A 25,442-nucleotide genomic window follows, 5' to 3' on the forward strand; every position below is an offset into this window, starting at 1 on the left:
CTGCCACCCCCTCCGTGGCCCTGAGAGGGGGGGACAGCACAGCAGCCAGCGGGGGTGTGCGGTTGCGGTGCTGCGGGTGGGGATGAGAGGAGTTGGGGTAGGGGGGAGGGCTGAAATCCATTCGGGGCCGGGGGATTTCCGGGACGCCAGGGCGCCCAAGCATCTGTCCCAGTCAGGGAAGTGACTGAGGCCCCTGGAGCCACGGGGGGCGCCAAGGGGCCTCGCTGCGGGCCAGGAGTAGCCCTTCGCCCTCCCCAGCGGCGTCCGGAGGAGGCGGGGAGCGGGCAGCAGGCGCGCAGGGAGACATGCTCGCCACCCCAGCGGCCCAGCAGCGGGGCGCGCGCTCAGGAGGCAGGCCGGGAGCAGGCTCTTGGAGCGCCCGGAGCCGGGTCCCAGCGCGTGAGGCCAGACCACCCTGAACGCGCCAGACCCGTCTGATCTGGGAAGCTAAGCAGGGTCGGGCCTGGTTAGTACTTGGATGGGAGACCGCCTGGGAACACCTGGAGGCTTCTGCTCGCCTCTCCTTTTGCATCGCCGCCCCGGCGTGGCTCCCTCCGACCCCCTGCCGCCCCTCGCCCCTCTGCAGCCGCCCAGCCAGCCGAAGGTCCCCCAGGCCAGCGGCCGGTCAGCCGCCCGGCACTGCAAGCAAGCTCGCAGCCCCGGCCGCAGCACCCCAGGCCCGGCGGCCAGGGCTCCCCTGCCCCCCCCCACACACACACACCCTCTTCTCAGTCCGGTTCGCTGAGGCAGGCCGTCAGCCTGCAGCAGTGAGCCGAGCCTGTGTCTCCGCCGGCAGGCACCTCTCCCCACACCCCCCGCGCGCCCCCTCCCGTCTCCCACCAGAGCCAGGAGCCCACCCTTCCCGCCGTTCCCGATGGCCTCAACACGCAGGGCCCAGAGAGCCAGCCGGGACAAACCAGGGGACTGAGGGAGCAGCACCCAACACACACTCACGCCCGCGGACTCCAGGAGAGACCACCACGAGGGGAAGTGCAGGCACGCAGGCACACAACCCTCACAACCAGGGTGCCTGGGGGCTGCCACCCTCCTCCCGCGGGGGGTGGGGTCCCTGGGAGGGGCTCGGAGCCCACTGACCCTCCGGCCCGGCCCGGGGGCTTCAAGGGTGCCTGCCAATGCCCGGGCTCTGCCTCCTTGGTGGAGCCCAGCCCCGGGCACGACCACACTTCGGTTGAGAAGCTGCCACTTCAAACAGCCTCAGTGCGTCTGTCCCAGTCCCTGTGCCCGCTTGTGCGTCCCTCCCCCCCTCCCCCTCCCCGTGTCTCTGGGGCTCGGTGACCTGCCTGTTGGGCTCTGGCTGTCGCTCAGGAGCTCTCTCCCCGCGTGCCAGCCCGCTCTTTCTCTGTCTCTGTCCGTGTCTCTCTGTATGTCCAGATACGTACCTGTACATATACCTGTATATTTCCATCTCGCTCCCTCTTACTCCTCCTCCCGTTCAGTCTGTGGGTCCCTGTCCTGTGGTGACCCTAGTCCCTCTGCCCGCACATGAACGCAGGATATGGCGAGGCCAAGAAGGAACACCCACAGAGCCACGGATGGGGGGCTCATAGCACCATGTCTCACGGGAGGGCTGGGTCGGAGACACGGCAAGCCGGAGCCGCCCGATCCCCGACCTGCCGGCCGCTTCTCTGCCAACCCCCCGACACAACGCCCGTCGACCCACCAAGCCGGCCAACTGCAATCCGCGCCCCTCTGCAATTTGCAGTCCACCATTTGCGCTCCCTAGCTTGGCCCCCGCAGCTCCTGCGGTGGCCAATGGCCAACTGGCGACAGCTGATGGCCAAGCGGTCCCAGCGGCTGACCATGCAGCCCCCAGGCAGCACCCCTCCACGCGGCGAGGCCCAGAGCCTGGAAACTGCTCTCTGGGATTCTGTCCCCACAGTCCCTGTCTGTCTCTCTCCTCCTCCTCTTGCTCCGTCTCTGGCCTTCTCTCATCCTCTCTCTCACCTCCCTGGGTCAGGAGAGGTGACGTGTAGCCAGTGAAGGGACCGGAGATCGGGCGGGACTCCGGTCGCTGACGAGGGGCCAGGGCCAAGACTGAAGGCTTGTGACGAAGGGTGGCTGCAGACTGGAGCTGCTGCTCCCTGGTGGCTCGGGTGGCTCTCCCTGGCTTTTGGTCAGTGGGTGGGGCCAGCAAGGACCAAGGCAAGGGTCGTGCCAGCCTAGGACGGGAGGGGCGGAGAGGACCCTGCCACCCCCTCCGTGGCCCTGAGAGGGGGGGACAGCACAGCAGCCAGCGGGGGTGTGCGGTTGCGGTGCTGCGGGTGGGGATGAGAGGAGTTGGGGTAGGGGGGAGGGCTGAAATCCATTCGGGGCCGGGGGATTTCCGGGACGCCAGGGCGCCCAAGCATCTGTCCCAGTCAGGGAAGTGACTGAGGCCCCTGGAGCCACGGGGGGCGCCAAGGGGCCTCGCTGCGGGCCAGGAGTAGCCCTTCGCCCTCCCCAGCGGCGTCCGGAGGAGGCGGGGAGCGGGCAGCAGGCGCGCAGGGAGACATGCTCGCCACCCCAGCGGCCCAGCAGCGGGGCGCGCGCTCAGGAGGCAGGCCGGGAGCAGGCTCTTGGAGCGCCCGGAGCCGGGTCCCAGCGCGTGAGGCCAGACCACCCTGAACGCGCCAGACCCGTCTGATCTGGGAAGCTAAGCAGGGTCGGGCCTGGTTAGTACTTGGATGGGAGACCGCCTGGGAACACCTGGAGGCTTCTGCTCGCCTCTCCTTTTGCATCGCCGCCCCGGCGTGGCTCCCTCCGACCCCCTGCCGCCCCTCGCCCCTCTGCAGCCGCCCAGCCAGCCGAAGGTCCCCCAGGCCAGCGGCCGGTCAGCCGCCCGGCACTGCAAGCAAGCTCGCAGCCCCGGCCGCAGCACCCCAGGCCCGGCGGCCAGGGCTCCCCCGCCCCCCCCCCCACACACACACCCTCTTCTCAGTCCGGTTCGCTGAGGCAGGCCGTCAGCCTGCAGCAGTGAGCCGAGCCTGTGTCTCCGCCGGCAGGCACCTCTCCCCACACCCCCCGCGCGCCCCCTCCCGTCTCCCACCAGAGCCAGGAGCCCACCCTTCCCGCCGTTCCCGATGGCCTCAACACGCAGGGCCCAGAGAGCCAGCCGGGACAAACCAGGGGACTGAGGGAGCAGCACCCCAACACACCTCACGCCCGCGGACTCCAGGAGAGACCACCACGAGGGGAAGTGCAGGCACGCAGGCACACAACCCTCACAACCAGGGTGCCTGGGGGCTGCCACCCTCCTCCCGCGGGGGGTGGGGTCCCTGGAGGGGCTCGGAGCCCACTGACCCTCCGGCCCGGCCCGGGGGCTTCAAGGGTGCCTGCCAATGCCCGGGCTCTGCCTCCTTGGTGGAGCCCAGCCCCGGGCACGACCACACTTCGGTTGAGAAGCTGCCACTTCAAAACAGCCTCAGTGCGTCTGTCCCAGTCCCTGTGCCCGCTTGTGCGTCCCTCCCCCCCTCCCCCTCCCCGTGTCTCTGGGGCTCGGTGACCTGCCTGTTGGGCTCTGGCTGTCGCTCAGGAGCTCTCTCCCCGCGTGCCAGCCCGCTCTTTCTCTGTCTCTGTCCGTGTCTCTCTGTATGTCCAGATACGTACCTGTACATATACCTGTATATTTCCATCTCGCTCCCTCTTACTCCTCCTCCCGTTCAGTCTGTGGGTCCCTGTCCTGTGGTGACCCTAGTCCCTCTGCCCGCACATGAACGCAGGATATGGCGAGGCCAAGAAGGAACACCCACAGAGCCACGGATGGGGGGCTCATAGCACCATGTCTCACGGGAGGCTGGGTCGGAGACACGGCAAGCCGGAGCCGCCCGATCCCCGACCTGCCGGCCGCTTCTCTGCCAACCCCCCCCCGACACAACGCCCGTCGACCCACCAAGCCGGCCAACTGCAATCCGCGCCCCTCTGCAATTTGCAGTCCACCATTTGCGCTCCCTAGCTTGGCCCCCGCAGCTCCTGCGGTGGCCAATGGCCAACTGGCGACAGCTGATGGCCAAGCGGTCCCAGCGGCTGACCATGCAGCCCCCAGGCAGCACCCCTCCACGCGGCGAGGCCCAGAGCCTGGAAACTGCTCTCTGGGATTCTGTCCCCACAGTCCCTGTCTGTCTCTCTCCTCCTCCCTCTTGCTCCGTCTCTGGCCTTCTCTCATCCTCTCTCTCACCTCCCTGGGTCAGGAGAGGTGACGTGTAGCCAGTGAAGGGACCGGAGATCGGGCGGGACTCTGGTCGCTGACGAGGGGCCAGGGCCAAGACTGAAGGCTTGTGACGAAGGGTGGCTGCAGACTGGAGCTGCCGCTCCCTGGTGGCTCAGGTGGCTCTCCCTGGCTTTTGGTCAGTGGGTGGGGCCAGCAAGGACCAAGGCAAGGGTCGTGCCAGCCTAGGACGGGAGGGGCGGAGAGGACCCTGCCACCCCCTCCGTGGCCCTGAGAGGGGGGGACAGCACAGCAGCCAGCGGGGGTGTGCGGTTGCGGTGCTGCGGGTGGGGATGAGAGGAGTTGGGGTAGGGGGGAGGGCTGAAATCCATTCGGGGCCGGGGGATTTCCGGGACGCCAGGGCGCCCAAGCATCTGTCCCAGTCAGGGAAGTGACTGAGGCCCCTGGAGCCACGGGGGGCGCCAAGGGGCCTCGCTGCGGGCCAGGAGTAGCCCTTCGCCCTCCCCAGCGGCGTCCGGAGGAGGCGGGGAGCGGGCAGCAGGCGCGCAGGGAGACATGCTCGCCACCCCAGCGGCCCAGCAGCGGGGCGCGCGCTCAGGAGGCAGGCCGGGAGCAGGCTCTTGGAGCGCCCGGAGCCGGGTCCCAGCGCGTGAGGCCAGACCACCCTGAACGCGCCAGACCCGTCTGATCTGGGAAGCTAAGCAGGGTCGGGCCTGGTTAGTACTTGGATGGGAGACCGCCTGGGAACACCTGGAGGCTTCTGCTCGCCTCTCCTTTTGCATCGCCGCCCAGGCGTGGCTCCCTCCGACCCCCTGCCGCCCCTCGCCCCTCTGCAGCCGCCCAGCCAGCCGAAGGTCCCCCAGGCCAGCGGCCGGTCAGCCGCCCGGCACTGCAAGCAAGCTCGCAGCCCCGGCCGCAGCACCCCAGGCCCGGCGGCCAGGGCTCCCCCGCCCCCCCCCACACACACACACCCTCTTCTCAGTCCGGTTCGCTGAGGCAGGCCGTCAGCCTGCAGCAGTGAGCCGAGCCTGTGTCTCCGCCGGCAGGCACCTCTCCCCACACCCCCCGCGCGCCCCCTCCCGTCTCCCACCAGAGCCAGGAGCCCACCCTTCCCGCCGTTCCCGATGGCCTCAACACGCAGGGCCCAGAGAGCCAGCCGGGACAAACCAGGGGACTGAGGGAGCAGCACCCCAACACACCTCACGCCCGCGGACTCCAGGAGAGACCACCACGAGGGGAAGTGCAGGCACGCAGGCACACAACCCTCACAACCAGGGTGCCTGGGGGCTGCCACCCTCCTCCCGCGGGGGGTGGGGTCCCTGGGAGGGGCTCGGAGCCCACTGACCCTCCGGCCCGGCCCGGGGGCTTCAAGGGTGCCTGCCAATGCCCGGGCTCTGCCTCCTTGGTGGAGCCCAGCCCCGGGCACGACCACACTTCGGTTGAGAAGCTGCCACTTCAAAACAGCCTCAGTGCGTCTGTCCCAGTCCCTGTGCCCGCTTGTGCGTCCCTCCCCCCCTCCCCCTCCCCGTGTCTCTGGGGCTCGGTGACCTGCCTGTTGGGCTCTGGCTGTCGCTCAGGAGCTCTCTCCCCGCGTGCCAGCCCGCTCTTTCTCTGTCTCTGTCCGTGTCTCTCTGTATGTCCAGATACGTACCTGTACATATACCTGTATATTTCCATCTCGCTCCCTCTTACTCCTCCTCCCGTTCAGTCTGTGGGTCCCTGTCCTGTGGTGACCCTAGTCCCTCTGCCCGCACATGAACGCAGGATATGGCGAGGCCAAGAAGGAACACCCACAGAGCCACGGATGGGGGGCTCATAGCACCATGTCTCACGGGAGGCTGGGTCGGAGACACGGCAAGCCGGAGCCGCCCGATCCCCGACCTGCCGGCCGCTTCTCTGCCAACCCCCCCCCGACACAACGCCCGTCGACCCACCAAGCCGGCCAACTGCAATCCGCGCCCCTCTGCAATTTGCAGTCCACCATTTGCGCTCCCTAGCTTGGCCCCCGCAGCTCCTGCGGTGGCCAATGGCCAACTGGCGACAGCTGATGGCCAAGCGGTCCCAGCGGCTGACCATGCAGCCCCCAGGCAGCACCCCTCCACGCGGCGAGGCCCAGAGCCTGGAAACTGCTCTCTGGGATTCTGTCCCCACAGTCCCTGTCTGTCTCTCTCCTCCTCCCTCTTGCTCCGTCTCTGGCCTTCTCTCATCCTCTCTCTCACCTCCCTGGGTCAGGAGAGGTGACGTGTAGCCAGTGAAGGGACCGGAGATCGGGCGGGACTCCGGTCGCTGACGAGGGGCCAGGGCCAAGACTGAAGGCTTGTGACGAAGGGTGGCTGCAGACTGGAGCTGCTGCTCCCTGGTGGCTCGGGTGGCTCTCCCTGGCTTTTGGTCAGTGGGTGGGGCCAGCAAGGACCAAGGCAAGGGTCGTGCCAGCCTAGGACGGGAGGGGCGGAGAGGACCCTGCCACCCCCTCCGTGGCCCTGAGAGGGGGGGACAGCACAGCAGCCAGCGGGGGTGTGCGGTTGCGGTGCTGCGGGTGGGGATGAGAGGAGTTGGGGTAGGGGGGAGGGCTGAAATCCATTCGGGGCCGGGGGATTTCCGGGACGCCAGGGCGCCCAAGCATCTGTCCCAGTCAGGGAAGTGACTGAGGCCCCTGGAGCCACGGGGGGCGCCAAGGGGCCTCGCTGCGGGCCAGGAGTAGCCCTTCGCCCTCCCCAGCGGCGTCCGGAGGAGGCGGGGAGCGGGCAGCAGGCGCGCAGGGAGACATGCTCGCCACCCCAGCGGCCCAGCAGCGGGGCGCGCGCTCAGGAGGCAGGCCGGGAGCAGGCTCTTGGAGCGCCCGGAGCCGGGTCCCAGCGCGTGAGGCCAGACCACCCTGAACGCGCCAGACCCGTCTGATCTGGGAAGCTAAGCAGGGTCGGGCCTGGTTAGTACTTGGATGGGAGACCGCCTGGGAACACCTGGAGGCTTCTGCTCGCCTCTCCTTTTGCATCGCCGCCCCGGCGTGGCTCCCTCCGACCCCCTGCCGCCCCTCGCCCCTCTGCAGCCGCCCAGCCAGCCGAAGGTCCCCCAGGCCAGCGGCCGGTCAGCCGCCCGGCACTGCAAGCAAGCTCGCAGCCCCGGCCGCAGCACCCCAGGCCCGGCGGCCAGGGCTCCCCCGCCCCCCCCCCCACACACACACCCTCTTCTCAGTCCGGTTCGCTGAGGCAGGCCGTCAGCCTGCAGCAGTGAGCCGAGCCTGTGTCTCCGCCGGCAGGCACCTCTCCCCACACCCCCCGCGCGCCCCCTCCCGTCTCCCACCAGAGCCAGGAGCCCACCCTTCCCGCCGTTCCCGATGGCCTCAACACGCAGGGCCCAGAGAGCCAGCCGGGACAAACCAGGGGACTGAGGGAGCAGCACCCCAACACACCTCACGCCCGCGGACTCCAGGAGAGACCACCACGAGGGGAAGTGCAGGCACGCAGGCACACAACCCTCACAACCAGGGTGCCTGGGGGCTGCCACCCTCCTCCCGCGGGGGGTGGGGTCCCTGGGAGGGGCTCGGAGCCCACTGACCCTCCGGCCCGGCCCGGGGGCTTCAAGGGTGCCTGCCAATGCCCGGGCTCTGCCTCCTTGGTGGAGCCCAGCCCCGGGCACGACCACACTTCGGTTGAGAAGCTGCCACTTCAAAACAGCCTCAGTGCGTCTGTCCCAGTCCCTGTGCCCGCTTGTGCGTCCCTCCCCCCCTCCCCCTCCCCGTGTCTCTGGGGCTCGGTGACCTGCCTGTTGGGCTCTGGCTGTCGCTCAGGAGCTCTCTCCCCGCGTGCCAGCCCGCTCTTTCTCTGTCTCTGTCCGTGTCTCTCTGTATGTCCAGATACGTACCTGTACATATACCTGTATATTTCCATCTCGCTCCCTCTTACTCCTCCTCCCGTTCAGTCTGTGGGTCCCTGTCCTGTGGTGACCCTAGTCCCTCTGCCCGCACATGAACGCAGGATATGGCGAGGCCAAGAAGGAACACCCACAGAGCCACGGATGGGGGGCTCATAGCACCATGTCTCACGGGAGGCTGGGTCGGAGACACGGCAAGCCGGAGCCGCCCGATCCCCGACCTGCCGGCCGCTTCTCTGCCAACCCCCCCCCCGACACAACGCCCGTCGACCCACCAAGCCGGCCAACTGCAATCCGCGCCCCTCTGCAATTTGCAGTCCACCATTTGCGCTCCCTAGCTTGGCCCCCGCAGCTCCTGCGGTGGCCAATGGCCAACTGGCGACAGCTGATGGCCAAGCGGTCCCAGCGGCTGACCATGCAGCCCCCAGGCAGCACCCCTCCACGCGGCGAGGCCCAGAGCCTGGAAACTGCTCTCTGGGATTCTGTCCCCACAGTCCCTGTCTGTCTCTCTCCTCCTCCCTCTTGCTCCGTCTCTGGCCTTCTCTCATCCTCTCTCTCACCTCCCTGGGTCAGGAGAGGTGACGTGTAGCCAGTGAAGGGACCGGAGATCGGGCGGGACTCTGGTCGCTGACGAGGGGCCAGGGCCAAGACTGAAGGCTTGTGACGAAGGGTGGCTGCAGACTGGAGCTGCCGCTCCCTGGTGGCTCAGGTGGCTCTCCCTGGCTTTTGGTCAGTGGGTGGGGCCAGCAAGGACCAAGGCAAGGGTCGTGCCAGCCTAGGACGGGAGGGGCGGAGAGGACCCTGCCACCCCCTCCGTGGCCCTGAGAGGGGGGGACAGCACAGCAGCCAGCGGGGGTGTGCGGTTGCGGTGCTGCGGGTGGGGATGAGAGGAGTTGGGGTAGGGGGGAGGGCTGAAATCCATTCGGGGCCGGGGGATTTCCGGGACGCCAGGGCGCCCAAGCATCTGTCCCAGTCAGGGAAGTGACTGAGGCCCCTGGAGCCACGGGGGGCGCCAAGGGGCCTCGCTGCGGGCCAGGAGTAGCCCTTCGCCCTCCCCAGCGGCGTCCGGAGGAGGCGGGGAGCGGGCAGCAGGCGCGCAGGGAGACATGCTCGCCACCCCAGCGGCCCAGCAGCGGGGCGCGCGCTCAGGAGGCAGGCCGGGAGCAGGCTCTTGGAGCGCCCGGAGCCGGGTCCCAGCGCGTGAGGCCAGACCACCCTGAACGCGCCAGACCCGTCTGATCTGGGAAGCTAAGCAGGGTCGGGCCTGGTTAGTACTTGGATGGGAGACCGCCTGGGAACACCTGGAGGCTTCTGCTCGCCTCTCCTTTTGCATCGCCGCCCCGGCGTGGCTCCCTCCGACCCCCTGCCGCCCCTCGCCCCTCTGCAGCCGCCCAGCCAGCCGAAGGTCCCCCAGGCCAGCGGCCGGTCAGCCGCCCGGCACTGCAAGCAAGCTCGCAGCCCCGGCCGCAGCACCCCAGGCCCGGCGGCCAGGGCTCCCCCGCCCCCCCCCACACACACACACCCTCTTCTCAGTCCGGTTCGCTGAGGCAGGCCGTCAGCCTGCAGCAGTGAGCCGAGCCTGTGTCTCCGCCGGCAGGCACCTCTCCCCACACCCCCCGCGCGCCCCCTCCCGTCTCCCACCAGAGCCAGGAGCCCACCCTTCCCGCCGTTCCCGATGGCCTCAACACGCAGGGCCCAGAGAGCCAGCCGGGACAAACCAGGGGACTGAGGGAGCAGCACCCCAACACACCTCACGCCCGCGGACTCCAGGAGAGACCACCACGAGGGGAAGTGCAGGCACGCAGGCACACAACCCTCACAACCAGGGTGCCTGGGGGCTGCCACCCTCCTCCCGCGGGGGGTGGGGTCCCTGGGAGGGGCTCGGAGCCCACTGACCCTCCGGCCCGGCCCGGGGGCTTCAAGGGTGCCTGCCAATGCCCGGGCTCTGCCTCCTTGGTGGAGCCCAGCCCCGGGCACGACCACACTTCGGTTGAGAAGCTGCCACTTCAAAACAGCCTCAGTGCGTCTGTCCCAGTCCCTGTGCCCGCTTGTGCGTCCCTCCCCCCCTCCCCCTCCCCGTGTCTCTGGGGCTCGGTGACCTGCCTGTTGGGCTCTGGCTGTCGCTCAGGAGCTCTCTCCCCGCGTGCCAGCCCGCTCTTTCTCTGTCTCTGTCCGTGTCTCTCTGTATGTCCAGATACGTACCTGTACATATACCTGTATATTTCCATCTCGCTCCCTCTTACTCCTCCTCCCGTTCAGTCTGTGGGTCCCTGTCCTGTGGTGACCCTAGTCCCTCTGCCCGCACATGAACGCAGGATATGGCGAGGCCAAGAAGGAACACCCACAGAGCCACGGATGGGGGGCTCATAGCACCATGTCTCACGGGAGGCTGGGTCGGAGACACGGCAAGCCGGAGCCGCCCGATCCCCGACCTGCCGGCCGCTTCTCTGCCAACCCCCCCCCGACACAACGCCCGTCGACCCACCAAGCCGGCCAACTGCAATCCGCGCCCCTCTGCAATTTGCAGTCCACCATTTGCGCTCCCTAGCTTGGCCCCCGCAGCTCCTGCGGTGGCCAATGGCCAACTGGCGACAGCTGATGGCCAAGCGGTCCCAGCGGCTGACCATGCAGCCCCCAGGCAGCACCCCTCCACGCGGCGAGGCCCAGAGCCTGGAAACTGCTCTCTGGGATTCTGTCCCCACAGTCCCTGTCTGTCTCTCTCCTCCTCCCTCTTGCTCCGTCTCTGGCCTTCTCTCATCCTCTCTCTCACCTCCCTGGGTCAGGAGAGGTGACGTGTAGCCAGTGAAGGGACCGGAGATCGGGCGGGACTCTGGTCGCTGACGAGGGGCCAGGGCCAAGACTGAAGGCTTGTGACGAAGGGTGGCTGCAGACTGGAGCTGCCGCTCCCTGGTGGCTCAGGTGGCTCTCCCTGGCTTTTGGTCAGTGGGTGGGGCCAGCAAGGACCAAGGCAAGGGTCGTGCCAGCCTAGGACGGGAGGGGCGGAGAGGACCCTGCCACCCCCTCCGTGGCCCTGAGAGGGGGGGACAGCACAGCAGCCAGCGGGGGTGTGCGGTTGCGGTGCTGCGGGTGGGGATGAGAGGAGTTGGGGTAGGGGGGAGGGCTGAAATCCATTCGGGGCCGGGGGATTTCCGGGACGCCAGGGCGCCCAAGCATCTGTCCCAGTCAGGGAAGTGACTGAGGCCCCTGGAGCCACGGGGGGCGCCAAGGGGCCTCGCTGCGGGCCAGGAGTAGCCCTTCGCCCTCCCCAGCGGCGTCCGGAGGAGGCGGGGAGCGGGCAGCAGGCGCGCAGGGAGACATGCTCGCCACCCCAGCGGCCCAGCAGCGGGGCGCGCGCTCAGGAGGCAGGCCGGGAGCAGGCTCTTGGAGCGCCCGGAGCCGGGTCCCAGCGCGTGAGGCCAGACCACCCTGAACGCGCCAGACCCGTCTGATCTGGGAAGCTAAGCAGGGTCGGGCCTGGTTAGTACTTGGATGGGAGACCGCCTGGGAACACCTGGAGGCTTCTGCTCGCCTCTCCTTTTGCATCGCCGCCCCGGCGTGGCTCCCTCCGACCCCCTGCCGCCCCTCGCCCCTCTGCAGCCGCCCAGCCAGCCGAAGGTCCCCCAGGCCAGCGGCCGGTCAGCCGCCCGGCACTGCAAGCAAGCTCGCAGCCCCGGCCGCAGCACACCAGGCCCGGCGGCCAGGGCTCCCCCGCCCCCCCCCCCACACACACACCCTCTTCTCAGTCCGGTTCGCTGAGGCAGGCCGTCAGCCTGCAGCAGTGAGCGGAGCCTGTGTCTCCGCCGGCAGGCACCTCTCCCCACACCCCCCGCGCGCCCCCTCCCGTCTCCCACCAGAGCCAGGAGCCCACCCTTCCCGCCGTTCCCGATGGCCTCAACACGCAGGGCCCAGAGAGCCAGCCGGGACAAACCAGGGGACTGAGGGAGCAGCACCCCAACACACCTCACGCCCGCGGACTCCAGGAGAGACCACCACGAGGGGAAGTGCAGGCACGCAGGCACACAACCCTCACAACCAGGGTGCCTGGGGGCTGCCACCCTCCTCCCGCGGGGGGTGGGGTCCCTGGGAGGGGCTCGGAGCCCACTGACCCTCCGGCCCGGCCCGGGGGCTTCAAGGGTGCCTGCCAATGCCCGGGCTCTGCCTCCTTGGTGGAGCCCAGCCCCGGGCACGACCACACTTCGGTTGAGAAGCTGCCACTTCAAAACAGCCTCAGTGCGTCTGTCCCAGTCCCTGTGCCCGCTTGTGCGTCCCTCCCCCCCTCCCCCTCCCCGTGTCTCTGGGGCTCGGTGACCTGCCTGTTGGGCTCTGGCTGTCGCTCAGGAGCTCTCTCCCCGCGTGCCAGCCCGCTCTTTCTCTGTCTCTGTCCATGTCTCTCTGTATGTCCAGATACGTACCTGTACATATACCTGTATATTTCCATCTCGCTCCCTCTTACTCCTCCTCCCGTTCAGTCTGTGGGTCCCTGTCCTGTGGTGACCCTAGTCCCTCTGCCCGCACATGAACGCAGGATATGGCGAGGCCAAGAAGGAACACCCACAGAGCCACGGATGGGGTCTCATATCGCACCATGTCTCACGGGAGGCTGGGTCGGAGACACGGCAAGCCGGAGCCGCCCGATCCCCGACCTGCCGGCCGCTTCTCTGCCAACCCCCCGACACAACGCCCGTCGACCCACCAAGCCGGCCAACTGCAATCCGCGCCCCTCTGCAATTTGCAGTCCACCATTTGCGCTCCCTAGCTTGGCCCCCGCAGCTCCTGCGGTGGCCAATGGCCAACTGGCGACAGCTGATGGCCAAGCGGTCCCAGCGGCTGACCATGCAGCCCCCAGGCAGCACCCCTCCACGCGGCGAGGCCCAGAGCCTGGAAACTGCTCTCTGGGATTCTGTCCCCACAGTCCCTGTCTGTCTCTCTCCTCCTCCCTCTTGCTCCGTCTCTGGCCTTCTCTCATCCTCTCTCTCACCTCCCTGGGTCAGGAGAGGTGACGTGTAGCCAGTGAAGGGACCGGAGATCGGGCGGGACTCCGGTCGCTGACGAGGGGCCAGGGCCAAGACTGAAGGCTTGTGACGAAGGGTGGCTGCAGACTGGAGCTGCTGCTCCCTGGTGGCTCGGGTGGCTCTCCCTGGCTTTTGGTCAGTGGGTGGGGCCAGCAAGGACCAAGGCAAGGGTCGTGCCAGCCTAGGACGGGAGGGGCGGAGAGGACCCTGCCACCCCCTCCGTGGCCCTGAGAGGGGGGGACAGCACAGCAGCCAGCGGGGGTGTGCGGTTGCGGTGCTGCGGGTGGGGATGAGAGGAGTTGGGGTAGGGGGGAGGGCTGAAATCCATTCGGGGCCGGGGGATTTCCGGGACGCCAGGGCGCCCAAGCATCTGTCCCAGTCAGGGAAGTGACTGAGGCCCCTGGAGCCACGGGGGGCGCCAAGGGGCCTCGCTGCGGGCCAGGAGTAGCCCTTCGCCCTCCCCAGCGGCGTCCGGAGGAGGCGGGGAGCGGGCAGCAGGCGCGCAGGGAGACATGCTCGCCACCCCAGCGGCCCAGCAGCGGGGCGCGCGCTCAGGAGGCAGGCCGGGAGCAGGCTCTTGGAGCGCCCGGAGCCGGGTCCCAGCGCGTGAGGCCAGACCACCCTGAACGCGCCAGACCCGTCTGATCTGGGAAGCTAAGCAGGGTCGGGCCTGGTTAGTACTTGGATGGGAGACCGCCTGGGAACACCTGGAGGCTTCTGCTCGCCTCTCCTTTTGCATCGCCGCCCCGGCGTGGCTCCCTCCGACCCCCTGCCGCCCCTCGCCCCTCTGCAGCCGCCCAGCCAGCCGAAGGTCCCCCAGGCCAGCGGCCGGTCAGCCGCCCGGCACTGCAAGCAAGCTCGCAGCCCCGGCCGCAGCACACCAGGCCCGGCGGCCAGGGCTCCCCCGCCCCCCCCCCCACACACACACCCTCTTCTCAGTCCGGTTCGCTGAGGCAGGCCGTCAGCCTGCAGCAGTGAGCGGAGCCTGTGTCTCCGCCGGCAGGCACCTCTCCCCACACCCCCCGCGCGCCCCCTCCCGTCTCCCACCAGAGCCAGGAGCCCACCCTTCCCGCCGTTCCCGATGGCCTCAACACGCAGGGCCCAGAGAGCCAGCCGGGACAAACCAGGGGACTGAGGGAGCAGCACCCCAACACACCTCACGCCCGCGGACTCCAGGAGAGACCACCACGAGGGGAAGTGCAGGCACGCAGGCACACAACCCTCACAACCAGGGTGCCTGGGGGCTGCCACCCTCCTCCCGCGGGGGGTGGGGTCCCTGGGAGGGGCTCGGAGCCCACTGACCCTCCGGCCCGGCCCGGGGGCTTCAAGGGTGCCTGCCAATGCCCGGGCTCTGCCTCCTTGGTGGAGCCCAGCCCCGGGCACGACCACACTTCGGTTGAGAAGCTGCCACTTCAAAACAGCCTCAGTGCGTCTGTCCCAGTCCCTGTGCCCGCTTGTGCGTCCCTCCCCCCCTCCCCCTCCCCGTGTCTCTGGGGCTCGGTGACCTGCCTGTTGGGCTCTGGCTGTCGCTCAGGAGCTCTCTCCCCGCGTGCCAGCCCGCTCTTTCTCTGTCTCTGTCCATGTCTCTCTGTATGTCCAGATACGTACCTGTACATATACCTGTATATTTCCATCTCGCTCCCTCTTACTCCTCCTCCCGTTCAGTCTGTGGGTCCCTGTCCTGTGGTGACCCTAGTCCCTCTGCCCGCACATGAACGCAGGATATGGCGAGGCCAAGAAGGAACACCCACAGAGCCACGGATGGGGTCTCATATCGCACCATGTCTCACGGGAGGCTGGGTCGGAGACACGGCAAGCCGGAGCCGCCCGATCCCCGACCTGCCGGCCGCTTCTCTGCCAACCCCCCGACACAACGCCCGTCGACCCACCAAGCCGGCCAACTGCAATCCGCGCCCCTCTGCAATTTGCAGTCCACCATTTGCGCTCCCTAGCTTGGCCCCCGCAGCTCCTGCGGTGGCCAATGGCCAACTGGCGACAGCTGATGGCCAAGCGGTCCCAGCGGCTGACCATGCAGCCCCCAGGCAGCACCCCTCCACGCGGCGAGGCCCAGAGCCTGGAAACTGCTCTCTGGGATTCTGTCCCCACAGTCCCTGTCTGTCTCTCTCCTCCTCCCTCTTGCTCCGTCTCTGGCCTTCTCTCATCCTCTCTCTCACCTCCCTGGGTCAGGAGAGGTGACGTGTAGCCAGTGAAGGGACCGGAGATCGGGCGGGACTCCGGTCGCTGACGAGGGGCCAGGGCCAAGACTGAAGGCTTGTGACGAAGGGTGGCTGCAGACTGGAGCTGCTGCTCCCTGGTGGCTCGGGTGGCTCTCCCTGGCTTTTGGTCAGTGGGTGGGGCCAGCAAGGACCAAGGCAAGGGTCGTGCCAGCCTAGGACGGGAGGGGCGGAGAGGACCCTGCCACCCCCTCCGTGGCCCTGAGAGGGGGGGACAGCACAGCAGCCAGCGGGGGTGTGCGGTTGCGGTGCTGCGGGTGGGGATGAGAGGAGTTGGGGTAGGGGGGAGGGCTGAAATCCATTCGGGGCCGGGGGATTTCCGGGACGCCAGGGCGCCCAAGCATCTGTCCCAGTCAGGGAAGTGACTGAGGCCCCTGGAGCCACGGGGGGCGCCAAGGGGCCTCGCTGCGGGCCAGGAGTAGCCCTTTGCCCTCCCCAGCGGCGTCCGGAGGAGGCGGGGAGCGGGCAGCAGGCGCGCAGGGAGACATGCTCGCCACCCCAGCGGCCCAGCAGCGGGGCGCGCGCTCAGGAGGCAGGCCGGGAGCAGGCTCTTGGAGCGCCCGGAGCCGGGTCCCAGCGCGTGAGGCCAGACCACCCTGAACGCGCCAGACCCGTCTGATCTGGGAAGCTAAGCAGGGTCGGGCCTGGTTAGCACTTGGATGGGAGACCGCCTGGGAACACCTGGAGGCTTCTGCTCGCCTCTCCTTTGGCATCGCCGCCCCGGCGTGGCTCCCTCCGACCCCCTGCCGCCCCTCGCCCCTCTGCAGCCGCCCAGCCAGCCGAAGGTCCCCCAGGCCAGCGGCCGGTCAGCCGCCCGGCACTGCAAGCAAGCTCGCAGCCCCGGCCGCAGCACACCAGGCCCGGCGGCCAGGGCTCCCCCGCCCCCCCCCCACACACACACCCTCTTCTCAGTCCGGTTCGCTGAGGCAGGCCGTCAGCCTGCAGCAGTGAGCCGAGCCTGTGTCTCCGCCGGCAGGCACCTCTCCCCACACCCCCCGCGCGCCCCCTCCCGTCTCCCACCAGAGCCAGGAGCCCACCCTTCCCGCCGTTCCCGATGGCCTCAACACGCAGGGCCCAGAGAGCCAGCCGGGACAAACCAGGGGACTGAGGGAGCAGCACCCCAACACACCTCACGCCCGCGGACTCCAGGAGAGACCACCACGAGGGGAAGTGCAGGCACGCAGGCACACAACCCTCACAACCAGGGTGCCTGGGGGCTGCCACCCTCCTCCCGCGGGGGGTGGGGTCCCTGGGAGGGGCTCGGAGCCCACTGACCCTCCGGCCCGGCCCGGGGGCTTCAAGGGTGCCTGCCAATGCCCGGGCTCTGCCTCCTTGGTGGAGCCCAGCCCCGGGCACGACCACACTTCGGTTGAGAAGCTGCCACTTCAAAACAGCCTCAGTGCGTCTGTCCCAGTCCCTGTGCCCGCTTGTGCGTCCCTCCCCCCCTCCCCCTCCCCGTGTCTCTGGGGCTCGGTGACCTGCCTGTTGGGCTCTGGCTGTCGCTCAGGAGCTCTCTCCCCGCGTGCCAGCCCGCTCTTTCTCTGTCTCTGTCCATGTCTCTCTGTATGTCCAGATACGTACCTGTACATATACCTGTATATTTCCATCTCGCTCCCTCTTACTCCTCCTCCCGTTCAGTCTGTGGGTCCCTGTCCTGTGGTGACCCTAGTCCCTCTGCCCGCACATGAACGCAGGATATGGCGAGGCCAAGAAGGAACACCCACAGAGCCACGGATGGGGTCTCATATCGCACCATGTCTCACGGGAGGCTGGGTCGGAGACACGGCAAGCCGGAGCCGCCCGATCCCCGACCTGCCGGCCGCTTCTCTGCCAACCCCCCGACACAACGCCCGTCGACCCACCAAGCCGGCCAACTGCAATCCGCGCCCCTCTGCAATTTGCAGTCCACCATTTGCGCTCCCTAGCTTGGCCCCCGCAGCTCCTGCGGTGGACAGTGGCCAACTGGCGACAGCTGATGGCCAAGCGGTCCCAGCGGCTGACCATGCAGCCCCCAGGCAGCACCCCTCCACGCGGCGAGGCCCAGAGCCTGGAAACTGCTCTCTGGGATTCTGTCCCCACAGTCCCTGTCTGTCTCTCTCCTCCTCCCTCTTGCTCCGTCTCTGGCCTTCTCTCATCCTCTCTCTCACCTCCCTGGGTCAGGAGAGGTGACGTGTAGCCAGTGAAGGGACCGGAGATCGGGCGGGACTCCGGTCGCTGACGAGGGGCCAGGGCCAAGACTGAAGGCTTGTGACGAAGGGTGGCTGCAGACTGGAGCTGCCGCTCCCTGGTGGCTCGGGTGGCTCTCCCTGGCTTTTGGTCAGTGGGTGGGGCCAGCAAGGACCAAGGCAAGGGTCGTGCCAGCCTAGGACGGGAGGGGCGGAGAGGACCCTGCCACCCCCTCCGTGGCCCTGAGAGGGGGGGACAGCACAGCAGCCAGCGGGGGTGTGCGGTTGCGGTGCTGCGGGTGGGGATGAGAGGAGTTGGGGTAGGGGGGAGGGCTGAAATCCATTCGGGGCCGGGGGAGTCCCGGGACGCCAGGGCGCCCAAGCATCTGTCCCAGTCAGGGAAGTGACTGAGGCCCCTGGAGCCACGGGGGGCGCCAAGGGGCCTCGCTGCGGGCCAGGAGTAGCCCTTCGCCCTCCCCAGCGGCGTCCGGAGGAGGCGGGGAGCGGGCAGCAGGCGCGCAGGGAGACATGCTCGCCACCCCAGCGGCCCAGCAGCGGGGCGCGCGCTCAGGAGGCAGGCCGGGAGCAGGCTCTTGGAGCGCCCGGAGCCGGGTCCCAGCGCGTGAGGCCAGACCACCCTGAACGCGCCAGACCCGTCTGATCTGGGAAGCTAAGCAGGGTCGGGCCTGGTTAGCACTTGGATGGGAGACCGCCTGGGAACACCTGGAGGCTTCTGCTCGCCTCTCCTTTGGCATCGCCGCCCCGGCGTGGCTCCCTCCGACCCCCTGCCGCCCCTCGCCCCTCTGCAGCCGCCCAGCCAGCCGAAGGTCCCCCAGGCCAGCGGCCGGTCAGCCGCCCGGCACTGCAAGCAAGCTCGCAGCCCCGGCCGCAGCACACCAGGCCCGGCGGCCAGGGCTCCCCCGCCCCCCCCCCACACACACACCCTCTTCTCAGTCCGGTTCGCTGAGGCAGGCCGTCAGCCTGCAGCAGTGAGCCGAGCCTGTGTCTCCGCCGGCAGGCACCTCTCCCCACACCCCCCGCGCGCCCCCTCCCGTCTCCCACCAGAGCCAGGAGCCCACCCTTCCCGCCGTTCCCGATGGCCTCAACACGCAGGGCCCAGAGAGCCAGCCGGGACAAACCAGGGGACTGAGGGAGCAGCACCCCAACACACCTCACGCCCGCGGACTCCAGGAGAGACCACCACGAGGGGAAGTGCAGGCACGCAGGCACACAACCCTCACAACCAGGGTGCCTGGGGGCTGCCACCCTCCTCCCGCGGGGGGTGGGGTCCCTGGGAGGGGCTCGGAGCCCACTGACCCTCCGGCCCGGCCCGGGGGCTTCAAGGGTGCCTGCCAATGCCCGGGCTCTGCCTCCTTGGTGGAGCCCAGCCCCGGGCACGACCACACTTCGGTTGAGAAGCTGCCACTTCAAAACAGCCTCAGTGCGTCTGTCCCAGTCCCTGTGCCCGCTTGTGCGTCCCTCCCCCCCTCCCCCTCCCCGTGTCTCTGGGGCTCGGTGACCTGCCTGTTGGGCTCTGGCTGTCGCTCAGGAGCTCTCTCCCCGCGTGCCAGCCCGCTCTTTCTCTGTCTCTGTCCATGTCTCTCTGTATGTCCAGATACGTACCTGTACATATACCTGTATATTTCCATCTCGCTCCCTCTTACTCCTCCTCCCGTTCAGTCTGTGGGTCCCTGTCCTGTGGTGACCCTAGTCCCTCTGCCCGCACATGAACGCAGGATATGGCGAGGCCAAGAAGGAACACCCACAGAGCCACGGATGGGGTCTCATATCGCACCATGTCTCACGGGAGGCTGGGTCGGAGACACGGCAAGCCGGAGCCGCCCGATCCCCGACCTGCCGGCCGCTTCTCTGCCAACCCCCCGACACAACGCCCGTCGACCCACCAAGCCGGCCAACTGCAATCCGCGCCCCTCTGCAATTTGCAGTCCACCATTTGCGCTCCCTAGCTTGGCCCCCGCAGCTCCTGCGGTGGACAGTGGCCAACTGGCGACAGCTGATGGCCAAGCGGTCCCAGCGGCTGACCATGCAGCCCCCAGGCAGCACCCCTCCACGCGGCGAGGCCCAGAGCCTGGAAACTGCTCTCTGGGATTCTGTCCCCACAGTCCCTGTCTGTCTCTCTCCTCCTCCCTCTTGCTCCGTCTCTGGCCTTCTCTCATCCTCTCTCTCACCTCCCTGGGTCAGGAGAGGTGACGTGTAGCCAGTGAAGGGACCGGAGATCGGGCGGGACTCCGGTCGCTGACGAGGGGCCAGGGCCAAGACTGAAGGCTTGTGACGAAGGGTGGCTGCAGACTGGAGCTGCCGCTCCCTGGTGGCTCGGGTGGCTCTCCCTGGCTTTTGGTCAGTGGGTGGGGCCAGCAAGGACCAAGGCAAGGGTCGTGCCAGCCTAGGACGGGAGGGGCGGAGAGGACCCTGCCACCCCCTCCGTGGCCCTGAGAGGGGGGGACAGCACAGCAGCCAGCGGGGGTGTGCGGTTGCGGTGCTGCGGGTGGGGATGAGAGGAGTTGGGGTAGGGGGGAGGGCTGAAATCCATTCGGGGCCGGGGGAGTCCCGGGACGCCAGGGCGCCCAAGCATCTGTCCCAGTCAGGGAAGTGACTGAGGACCCTGGAGCCACGGGGGGCGCCAAGGGGCCTCGCTGCGGGCCAGGAGTAGCCCTTCGCCCTCCCCAGCGGCGTCCGGAGGAGGCGGGGAGCGGGCAGCAGGCGCGCAGGGAGACATGCTCGCCAGCCCAGCGGCCCAGCAGCTGCGCGCGCGCTCAGGAGGCAGGCCGGGAGCAGGCCCTTGGAGGGCCCGGAGCCGGGTCCCAGCGCGTGAGGCCAGACCACCCTGAACGCGCCAGACCCGTCTGATCTCCGAAGCTAAGCAGGGTCGGGCCTGGTTAGCACTTGGATGGGAGACCGCCTGGGAACACCTGGAGGCTTCTGCTCGCCTCTCCTTTGGCATCGCCGCCCCGGCGGCGGCATGGCTCCCTCCGACCCCCTGCCGCCCCTCGCCCCTCTGCAGCCGCCCAGCCAGCCGAAGGTCCCCCAGGCCAGCGGCCGGTCAGCCGCCCGGCACTGCAAGCAAGCTCGCAGCCCCGGCCGCAGCACACCAGGCCCGGCGGCCAGGGCTCCCCCGGCCCCCCCCCCCCCACACACACACACCCTCTTCTCAGTCCGGTTCGCTGAGGCAGGCCGACAGCCTGCAGCAGTGTGCCGAGCCTGTGTCTCCGCCGGCAGGCACCTCTCCCCACACCCCCCGCGCGCCCCCTCCCGTCTCCCACCAGAGCCAGGAGCCCACCCTTCCCGCCGTTCCCGATGGCCTCAACACGCAGGGCCCAGAGAGCCAGCCGGGACAAACCAGGGGACTGAGGGAGCAGCACCCCAACACACCTCACGCCCGCGGACTCCAGGAGAGACCACCACGAGGGGAAGTGCAGGCACGCAGGCACACAACCCTCACAACCAGGGTGCCTGGGGGCTGCCACCCTCCTCCCGCGGGGGGTGGGGTCCCTGGGAGGGGCTCGGAGCCCACTGACCCTCCGGCCCGGCCCGGGGGCTTCAAGGGTGCCTGCCAATGCCCGGGCTCTGCCTCCTTGGTGGAGCCCAGCCCCGGGCACGACCACACTTCGGTTGAGAAGCTGCCACTTCAAAACAGCCTCAGTGCGTCTGTCCCAGTCCCTGTGCCCGCTTGTGCGTCCCTCCCCCCCTCCCCCTCCCCATGTCTCTGGGGCTCGGTGACCTGCCTGTTGGGCTCTGGCTGTCGCTCAGGAGCTCTCTCCCCGCGTGCCAGCCCGCTCTTTTCTCTGTCTCTGTCCATGTCTCTCTGTATGTCCAGATACGTACCTGTACATATACCTGTATATTTCCATCTCGCTCCCTCTTACTCCTCCTCCCGTTCAGTCTGTGGGTCCCTGTCCTGTGGTGACCCTAGTCCCTCTGCCCGCACATGAACGCAGGATATGGCGAGGCCAAGAAGGAACACCCACAGAGCCACGGATGGGGTCTCATATCGCACCATGTCTCACGGGAGGCTGGGTCGGAGACACGGCAAGCCGGAGCCGCCCGATCCCCGACCTGCCGGCCGCTTCTCTGCCAACCCCCCGACACAACGCCCGTCGACCCACCAAGCCGGCCAACTGCAATCCGCACCCCTCTGCAATTTGCAGTCCACCATTTGCGCTCCCTAGCTTGGCCCCCGCAGCTCCTGCGGTGGCCAATGGCCAACTGGCGACAGCTGATGGCCAAGCGGTCCCAGCGGCTGACCATGCAGCCCCCAGGCAGCACCCCTCCACGCGGCGAAGCCCAGAGCCTGGAAACTGCTCTCTGGGATTCTGTCCCCACAGTCCCTGTCTGTCTCTCTCCTCCTCCCTCTTGCTCCGTCTCTGGCCTTCTCTCATCCTCTCTCTCACCTCCCTGGGTCAGGAGAGGTGACGTGTAGCCAGTGAAGGGACCGGAGATCGGGCGGGACTCCGGTCGCTGACGAGGGGCCAGGGCCAAGACTGAAGGCTTGTGACGAAGGGTGGCTGCAGACTGGAGCTGCTGCTCCCTGGTGGCTCGGGTGGCTCTCCCTGGCTTTTGGTCAGTGGGTGGGGCCAGCAAGGACCAAGGCAAGGGTCGTGCCAGCCTAGGACGGGAGGGGCGGAGAGGACCCTGCCACCCCCTCCGTGGCCCTGAGAGGGGGGGACAGCACAGCAGCCAGCGGGGGTGTGCGGTTGCGGTGCTGCGGGTGGGGATGAGAGTTGGGGTAGGGGGGAGGGCTGAAATCCATTCGGGGCCGGGGGAGTCCCGGGACGCCAGGGCGCCCAAGCATCTGTCCCAGTCAGGGAAGTGACTGAGGACCCTGGAGCCACGGGGGGCGCCAAGGGGCCTCGCTGCGGGCCAGGAGTAGCCCTTCGCCCTCCCCAGCGGCGTCCGGAGGAGGCGGGGAGCGGGCAGCAGGCGCGCAGGGAGACATGCTCGCCAGCCCAGCGGCCCAGCAGCTGCGCGCGCGCTCAGGAGGCAGGCCGGGAGCAGGCCCATGGAGGGCCCGGAGCCGGGTCCCAGCGCGTGAGGCCAGACCACCCTGAACGCGCCAGACCCGTCTGATCTGGGAAGCTAAGCAGGGTCGGGCCTGGTTAGCACTTGGATGGGAGACCGCCTGGGAACACCTGGAGGCTTCTGCTCGCCTCTCCTTTGGCATCGCCGCCCCGGCGGCGGCGTGGCTCCCTCCGACCCCCTGCCGCCCCTCGCCCCTCTGCAGCCGCCCAGCCAGCCGAAGGTCCCCCAGGCCAGCGGCCGGTCAGCCGCCCGGCACTGCAAGCAAGCTCGCAGCCCCGGCCGCAGCACACCAGGCCCGGCGGCCAGGGCTCCCCCGGCCCCCCCCCCACACACACACACCCTCTTCTCAGTCCGGTTCGCTGAGGCAGGCCGACAGCCTGCAGCAGTGTGCCGAGCCTGTGTCTCCGCCGGCAGGCACCTCTCCCCACACCCCCCGCGCGCCCCCTCCCGTCTCCCACCAGAGCCAGGAGCCCACCCTTCCCGCCGTTCCCGATGGCCTCAACACGCAGGGCCCAGAGAGCCAGCCGGGACAAACCAGGGGACTGAGGGAGCAGCACCCCAACACACCTCACGCCCGCGGACTCCAGGAGAGACCACCACGAGGGGAAGTGCAGGCACGCAGGCACACAACCCTCACAACCAGGGTGCCTGGGGGCTGCCACCCTCCTCCCGCGGGGGGTGGGGTCCCTGGGAGGGGCTCGGAGCCCACTGACCCTCCGGCCCGGCCCGGGGGCTTCAAGGGTGCCTGCCAATGCCCGGGCTCTGCCTCCTTGGTGGAGCCCAGCCCCGGGCACGACCACACTTCGGTTGAGAAGCTGCCACTTCAAAACAGCCTCAGTGCGTCTGTCCCAGTCCCTGTGCCCGCTTGTGCGTCCCTCCCCCCCTCCCCCTCCCCGTGTCTCTGGGGCTCGGTGACCTGCCTGTTGGGCTCTGGCTGTCGCTCAGGAGCTCTCTCCCCGCGTGCCAGCCCGCTCTTTCTCTGTCTCTGTCCATGTCTCTCTGTATGTCCAGATACGTACCTGTACATATACCTGTATATTTCCATCTCGCTCCCTCTTACTCCTCCTCCCGTTCAGTCTGTGGGTCCCTGTCCTGTGGTGACCCTAGTCCCTCTGCCCGCACATGAACGCAGGATATGGCGAGGCCAAGAAGGAACACCCACAGAGCCACGGATGGGGTCTCATATCGCACCATGTCTCACGGGAGGCTGGGTCGGAGACACGGCAAGCCGGAGCCGCCCGATCCCCGACCTGCCGGCCGCTTCTCTGCCAACCCCCCGACACAACGCCCGTCGACCCACCAAGCCGGCCAACTGCAATCCGCGCCCCTCTGCAATTTGCAGTCCACCATTTGCGCTCCCTAGCTTGGCCCCCGCAGCTCCTGCGGTGGCCAATGGCCAACTGGCGACAGCTGATGGCCAAGCGGTCCCAGCGGCTGACCATGCAGCCCCCAGGCAGCACCCCTCCACGCGGCGAGGCCCAGAGCCTGGAAACTGCTCTCTGGGATTCTGTCCCCACAGTCCCTGTCTGTCTCTCTCCTCCTCCCTCTTGCTCCGTCTCTGGCCTTCTCTCATCCTCTCTCTCACCTCCCTGGGTCAGGAGAGGTGACGTGTAGCCAGTGAAGGGACCGGAGATCGGGCGGGACTCCGGTCGCTGACGAGGGGCCAGGGCCAAGACTGAAGGCTTGTGACGAAGGGTGGCTGCAGACTGGAGCTGCTGCTCCCTGGTGGCTCGGGTGGCTCTCCCTGGCTTTTGGTCAGTGGGTGGGGCCAGCAAGGACCAAGGCAAGGGTCGTGCCAGCCTAGGACGGGAGGGGCGGAGAGGACCCTGCCACCCCCTCCGTGGCCCTGAGAGGGGGGGACAGCACAGCAGCCAGCGGGGGTGTGCGGTTGCGGTGCTGCGGGTGGGGATGAGAGGAGTTGGGGTAGGGGGGAGGGCTGAAATCCATTCGGGGCCGGGGGAGTCCCGGGACGCCAGGGCGCCCAAGCATCTGTCCCAGTCAGGGAAGTGACTGAGGACCCTGGAGCCACGGGGGGCGCCAAGGGGCCTCGCTGCGGGCCAGGAGTAGCCCTTCGCCCTCCCCAGCGGCGTCCGGAGGAGGCGGGGAGCGGGCAGCAGGCGCGCAGGGAGACATGCTCGCCAGCCCAGCGGCCCAGCAGCTGCGCGCGCGCTCAGGAGGCAGGCCGGGAGCAGGCCCTTGGAGGGCCCGGAGCCGGGTCCCAGCGCGTGAGGCCAGACCACCCTGAACGCGCCAGACCCGTCTGATCTCCGAAGCTAAGCAGGGTCGGGCCTGGTTAGCACTTGGATGGGAGACCGCCTGGGAACACCTGGAGGCTTCTGCTCGCCTCTCCTTTGGCATCGCCGCCCCGGCGGCGGCGTGGCTCCCTCCGACCCCCTGCCGCCCCTCGCCCCTCTGCAGCCGCCCAGCCAGCCGAAGGTCCCCCAGGCCAGCGGCCGGTCAGCCGCCCGGCACTGCAAGCAAGCTCGCAGCCCCGGCCGCAGCACACCAGGCCCGGCGGCCAGGGCTCCCCCGCCCCCCCCCCCCACACACACACCCTCTTCTCAGTCCGGTTCGCTGAGGCAGGCCGTCAGCCTGCAGCAGTGAGCCGAGCCTGTGTCTCCGCCGGCAGGCACCTCTCCCCACACCCCCCGCGCGCCCCCTCCCGTCTCCCACCAGAGCCAGGAGCCCACCCTTCCCGCCGTTCCCGATGGCCTCAACACGCAGGGCCCAGAGAGCCAGCCGGGACAAACCAGGGGACTGAGGGAGCAGCACCCCAACACACCTCACGCCCGCGGACTCCAGGAGAGACCACCACGAGGGGAAGTGCAGGCACGCAGGCACACAACCCTCACAACCAGGGTGCCTGGGGGCTGCCACCCTCCTCCCGCGGGGGGTGGGGTCCCTGGGAGGGGCTCGGAGCCCACTGACCCTCCGGCCCGGCCCGGGGGCTTCAAGGGTG

The 25,442-nt window shown here is 68.9% G+C and overlaps 9 pseudogenes; all 9 read left to right on the plus strand.

The window, feature by feature from the left end:
- Nucleotides 1-397: 397 nt before the first annotated feature.
- Nucleotides 398-515, plus strand: LOC148756065 (5S ribosomal RNA; annotated as a pseudogene).
- A 2,088-nt stretch (nt 516-2,603) lies between these two features.
- LOC148756066 (5S ribosomal RNA) lies at nt 2,604-2,721 on the plus strand (annotated as a pseudogene).
- Nucleotides 2,722-4,812: 2,091 nt separating this feature from the next.
- On the plus strand, nt 4,813-4,930 carry LOC148756067 (5S ribosomal RNA; annotated as a pseudogene).
- A 2,092-nt stretch (nt 4,931-7,022) lies between these two features.
- Nucleotides 7,023-7,140, plus strand: LOC148756068 (5S ribosomal RNA; annotated as a pseudogene).
- Nucleotides 7,141-9,233: 2,093 nt separating this feature from the next.
- On the plus strand, nt 9,234-9,351 carry LOC148756069 (5S ribosomal RNA; annotated as a pseudogene).
- Nucleotides 9,352-11,443: 2,092 nt separating this feature from the next.
- LOC148756070 (5S ribosomal RNA) lies at nt 11,444-11,561 on the plus strand (annotated as a pseudogene).
- Nucleotides 11,562-13,651: 2,090 nt separating this feature from the next.
- On the plus strand, nt 13,652-13,769 carry LOC148756071 (5S ribosomal RNA; annotated as a pseudogene).
- Nucleotides 13,770-20,273: 6,504 nt separating this feature from the next.
- Nucleotides 20,274-20,391, plus strand: LOC148756072 (5S ribosomal RNA; annotated as a pseudogene).
- A 4,315-nt stretch (nt 20,392-24,706) lies between these two features.
- LOC141569871 (5S ribosomal RNA) lies at nt 24,707-24,824 on the plus strand (annotated as a pseudogene).
- Nucleotides 24,825-25,442: the final 618 nt, after the last annotated feature.

This window comes from Rhinolophus sinicus, chromosome 13 (assembly GCF_057876585.1).
Source record: "Rhinolophus sinicus isolate RSI-liver-muscle chromosome 13, RSI-T2T, whole genome shotgun sequence".
Taxonomy (NCBI): Eukaryota; Metazoa; Chordata; class Mammalia; order Chiroptera; family Rhinolophidae; genus Rhinolophus; species Rhinolophus sinicus.